Source organism: Otolemur garnettii, unplaced genomic scaffold (genome assembly GCF_000181295.1).
Source record: "Otolemur garnettii isolate 467f Iridium unplaced genomic scaffold, OtoGar3 scaffold00058, whole genome shotgun sequence".
Taxonomy (NCBI): Eukaryota; Metazoa; Chordata; class Mammalia; order Primates; family Galagidae; genus Otolemur; species Otolemur garnettii.
Genome location: NW_003852453.1, coordinates 10,766,521 through 10,772,002, shown reverse-complemented (window position 1 = coordinate 10,772,002; position 5,482 = coordinate 10,766,521). Strand labels below are relative to the sequence as shown.

The 5,482-nt window shown below is 46.2% G+C and overlaps 1 pseudogene; it reads right to left on the bottom strand.

Annotated features, from left to right (window-relative positions):
• Positions 1-329: 329 nt before the first annotated feature.
• LOC111726244 lies at positions 330-463 on the bottom strand (annotated as a pseudogene).
• Between the last annotated feature and the right edge of the window lie 5,019 nt (positions 464-5,482).

Here is a 5,482-nt window from a genome sequence, read left to right as displayed (position 1 = left end):
GGTCCTCTGTCTGTGCAGGCTGGTCTTGAACTTCTGAGTTCAGGCGATCCATTCACCTTAGCCTCCCAGAGTGTTAGGATTACAGGCGTGAGCCACTGCACTAGGCCAACATGCAAGTTATTTTCCTTACCTGCCAGCCAGGTACCTTCTCCTCCCTGCCAATGAGAGAGGCAGGTGTGGTTCTTGATATTTTGATGTGAAAGTGGAAGCACAGTCATTTCAATTTGATCCAGCCTCTTTGCATCTTACAAAGTTAAACAGCTGAAAAAAGTAAAACAAGAAGGCAAAGTTTGTGGAATGTATAGTGCATATTGGCGGCATTTGCCTCATTATGACTTGCCTGCTTGCTTCTCCTGTTCAACCATTTCTCAGAAGGCAGTGGATTTTTCTCTTGCATCTCTGTCTTATTTCATTTTGACTTAGAGAAGTTCTTGATCTCAGCCATATCAGGTTTGTCAGACATGGTTGCAAAGGAAGTGGAGCAAAGCTCCAGGGCAAGAAGGATCTGATCTGAGCAGTGGCTAAGTTCAGTGACTAAGCTGAGTGACTAAGCTCTTCTTGAGTCTTCATTTTCCTGTCTGCAAAACATTAGGACAACATTACCAGGCTTCTATCCTGCCTCCCAAAATTGATTGGAGGGATTTTGACAGTGGTTTGTAAAGAGTAAATCTCAATGGGCGGTGCCTGTGGCTCAAAGGAGTAGGGCACAGGCACATGACAGAGGTGGCAGGTTCAAACCCAGCCCCGGCCAAAAATTGCAAAACAAAATAAAACAAAACAAAACTCACTATTGATACAAATTATACTTCTGGAGGTTTTCTTACATAAATGAAACTTTGAAAACAACTCATCCACACTTTTACAGCCCCTTCTATTCTTGCTTTATTTTTTCATTTTTCATTTTTATTTATTTATGTATTTCTTTGAGACAGATTCTCACTATGTTGCCCTCGGTAGAGTGCCGTGGCATCACAGTTTACAGCAACCTCAAACTCTTGGACTTAAGCAATTCTCTTGCCTTGGCCTCCTAAATAGCGGGGACTACAGGTACCCACTACAATGCCTGGCTGTTTTTTGGTTGTAATTGTCATTGTTGTTTGGTAGGCCCTGGCTGGGTTTGAACCCGCCAGCTCCAGTGTATGTGGCTAGTGCCTTAGCCACTGAGCTATAGGTGCCAAGTCTATTTATTTATTTATTTTTTGAGACAGAGTCTCACTATGTCACCCCGGTAGAGTGCCGTGGCGTCACAGCTCACAACAATGTCAAACTCTTGGGCTTAAGTGATCTCTTGCCTCAGGCTCTGGAGTAGCTGGGACCACAGGTACTGCCACAATGCCCGGGTATTTTTTGGTTGTAGTTGCCATTGTTGTTTGGCAGGCATGGGCTGGGTTCGAACTTGCCAGCCCCTGTGTATGTGGCTGGCACCCTAGCTGCTGAGCTACAGGTGCTGAGCCTCATTTTTGTTTTTTATTTTATTTTTTTCAAGACAGAGTTGCTTTGGGATTGAGTGCTGTGCCATCCTAACTCACAGTGACCTCAAACTCTTGAGCTCAAGCGATTCTCTTGCCTCAGCCTCTCTCAAGTAGCTGGGACTATAGGTGCCGGCCATAAGCCAGGTTCTTCCTCTTGCTCAGGCTGGTCTCTTAATTCCTGAGCTCAGGCAATCCATCTGCCTCAGCCTCCCAGAGTTCTAGGATTATAGGCTTGAGCCACTGCACTTAGCCTTATTTATTTATTTATTTTTGAGACAGAGCCTCAAGCTAGTCCCCTGGGTAGAGTGCTGTGGCATCACAGCTCACAGCAACCTCCAACTCCTGGGCTTAAGTGATTCTCCTGCCTCCGCCTCCCAAGTAGCTGGGACCACAGACTCTCACCCGGCTATTGTAGTCGTCATTGTTGTGGCAGGCCAGGGCTGGATTTGAACCTGCCAGCTCAGGTGTATGTTGCTGGCACATTAGCCACTTGAGCCGCATGCGCCGAGCCTATTTATTTTTTTAAATAATAATCTCTCATTCTGTTGCCCAGGCTGGAGAGCCAAGACCTCAGCTTAGTTCACAGCAACCTCAAACTCCTAAGTTCAAATGATCCTCCTGCCTTAACCTCCCAGGTAGCTGGGACTACAGGCACCCACCACAATGTCTGGCTAATTTCTCTATTTTTAATAGCGACTGGGTCTTGCTCTTGCTTAGACTGGTCTCTAATTCCTGAGCTCAAGCAATCCTCCCTCCTTAGCTTCCTAGAGTACTAGAATTATAGGACTGAGCTACTGTGCCGTGTTAGGCTTCACCTTTGTTTTAAACAAATGTTTATATTTGCCTAATTCTGGTCTCTAACTCCTGAGCTCAAGCAATCCTCCTTCCTCAGCCTCCCAGAGTACTAGAATTACAGGACTGAGCTACTGTGCCATGTTAGGCTTCACCTTTGTTTTAAACAAAGGTTTGTATTTGCCTATTTCTAACATCAAGATAGTAAGATTGAGGCCTGACATGGTGATTAGCACTTAAAGATGCTGAGGCTGGAGGAGTACTTGAGGCCAGGAGTTCAAGATCAGCCTGGGCAACATAGCCAAGAGTCACCCCCCAACCTCCACAACAAAAAATAAAAGAATTGGCTCGGCGCCTGTGGCTCAAGTGGCTAAGGCGCCAGCCACATACACCTAAGGTGGCGGGTTGGAATCCAGTCCGGGCCCGCCAAACAACAATAATGGCTGCAACCAAAAAATAGTGGGGTGTTGTGGCGGGCGCCTGTGGTCCCAGCTACTTGGGAGGCTGAGGCAGGAGACTCGCTTGAGCCCAGGAGTTGGAGGTTGCTGTAAGCAGTGAAGCCATGGCACTCTACCCAGGGGGTCAGCTTGAGGCTCTGTCTCAAAAAAAAAGAAAAAAAAAAAGAAAAGAATTAGCTAGGAATGGCGGCCTGCACCTGTAGTCCCTGCGACTCGGGAGCCTGAGACAGGAGGATTGCTTGGGGCAAGGAGTTCAAGGTTGCAGTGAGCTACTATGCCACTGTATACCACAGCCTGGTTACAGAGCAAGACCATGTCTCATAAAAAGAAAAAAAAAGATAACAAGATTGGATCCAGGACAGTGATTTCTGCTTGTGATCCTAGAACTCTGGGAGGCCAAGGCTGGAGGATTGCTTGAGCTCAGGAGTTCAAGACCAACCTGAGAAAGAGAAGACTCCACCTCTACCAAACGTAGAAAAATTAACCTGGTGCTGGGGTGAGCACCTATAGTCCCAATTACTTGGGATCTTGAGATAGGAGGATGGCCTTCACCCAGGAGTCAGGGGTTGCTGTGAGCTAGGCTGATGCCAGAACACTCTAGTCTGGGCAATACATTGAAACGCTGTCTCAAAAAATAAAAAATAAAGGCTCGGTGCCCATACCACAGTGGCTACGGCACCAGCCTCATATACCAAGGGTGGTGGGTTTGAACCTGGCCCTGGCCAACTAAACAACAATAACAACTGCAACAAAAAATAGCTAGGCGTTGTGGCAGGTGCCTGTAGTCCAAGCTACTTGGGAGGGTGAGGCAAGAGAATTGGTTAGGCCCAAGAGTTTGAGGTTGCTGTGAGCTGTGACACCAAGGCACTCTGCCACATGCAACATCCTGAGGCTCTGTCTCAACAACAACAACAACAACAAGTATTGAAAGTAGATTACAGACCCCTCACTAGTGTAACTTGCAAGTTTAGGGATTCTTGGTCATGAAAAGTCTTTTTCTGGCCACTGGGGTTGGCTATTCAGCCCATCTTTCTGCGTGCAGAGAGGGGCTATTATTTTAAGCTATGTAACCTGGAAGAATTCTGGCAAAAGTATTTCTCCTAGATCATCTCCCAGCATTGGCAATTGTTGACGCATTCATTCTACAGATAACATGCAGCCTTGACTTGTTCACTATTAACTGTTCTGCATTTTTTTTTTAAGAGACAGAGTTTCACCTTGTCACCCTTGGTAGAGAGCTGTGGCATCACAGCTCACAACAACCCCCAATTCTCTTGTCTCAGCCTCCCGAGTAGCTGGGACTACAGGCGCCCGACACAATGCCCAGTATCTTTTGTTTGCAGTTTGGCTGCGGCTGGGTTCGAGAACCCACCACTCTCATATATGGGGATGGCGCCCTACTCACTGAGCCACAGGCGCCGCCCCCCCCCCCTTTTTTTTGATACAGGGTCTTGCTCTGTATCAAAGCATTTAGGCTAGAATGCAATAGTCCAGTCACAGATCACTGCAACCTCAAACTCTTGGGCTCAAGTGATCCTCTTGTCTCAGCCTCCTAAGTAGCTGGGACTACAGTTGCACACCACCACACCAGGCTAATTAAAAAAATTTTTTTGTTGAGACCATGGTCTTGCTATGTTGCCCAGGCTGGTCTCAAGCAATCCTCCCACCCTGGCCTCCCAAAGTGCTAAAATTACAGGCATGAGCCATTATACTCAGCCACTTGTTCTGTCTTTTGCTTCTCCAAAGACTGAGTCCTATGGTCCCACCACTGAATTCTAGCGTTGGCAACAAAGTGAGACACTGTCTCAAACAAAACAAAACAAAACAAAACAAAACAAAACAGGCTTGGTGCCTGTAGCTCAAGTGGCTAAGATGCCACATACACCCGAACTGGCTGGTTCAAATCCAGCCTAGGCCTGCCAAACAACAATGACAACTACAATCAAAAAATGGCCGGGTGTTGTGGCAGGTAGTCCTGTAGTCCCAGCTACTTGGGAGGTGAAGCAAAAGAACAGCTTAAGCCCAGGAGCTGGAGGTTGCTGTGACTGTGATGCCACAGCATTCTACCCAGGGCAACAGCTTGAGGCTCTGTCTCAAAAAACAAACAAACAAACAAAAACAAAGCAAAACAAAGCCCTATTTTTCTCAGACTTGTAAAACTACTTTATTTGAAAGAGATTAAATGTCTGATGGATTTATGACTTAGAGAGAGAAGTGTAAAGTAGGAATGAGGAGTTATTTTCAGCTTACTACCCCCCTCCAACCTCCAGTTCAGAATATGTTGTAAGTTTACCTCTCTAAGCTCCATAAGATGATTGTAAAGAAGGGTGCTAGGTAAAAGATGTTAAGTGTAAGTTGGGAGCTAAGAGTGCCTAGGGAAAAGTCTGTAAGACTGAAGAAGAAGAATCTGCCCAGGCAGCAGGGCCAAGGAGCAGAGGATTAGCAGCTGGGTTCAGGCTTCTGCAATCACTTCAAAGAGCAGGTCTCAGGGAGGACACAAGAAATTGGAGCAGAACTTGTCTAGCTCTGAAGACCATTAATAGTCTCAAGGTCTGCTTATCTGTCTAGACCCCGAATGATTTCTCAAACCTGTCCTAACTTGTTTGCAAGCTTCCATTTTCAGATAATCTTGAGTCAGAGGAGATGCTATGTGGTCTTTCCTTCTTCTAATGAAAAGAAGCATTAGGATAAATGCTAAAAAAAAAAAATCAGAATCTTTGTACATATAGTCTTAGGACAAAACTGCCCACTAAGGAGAGA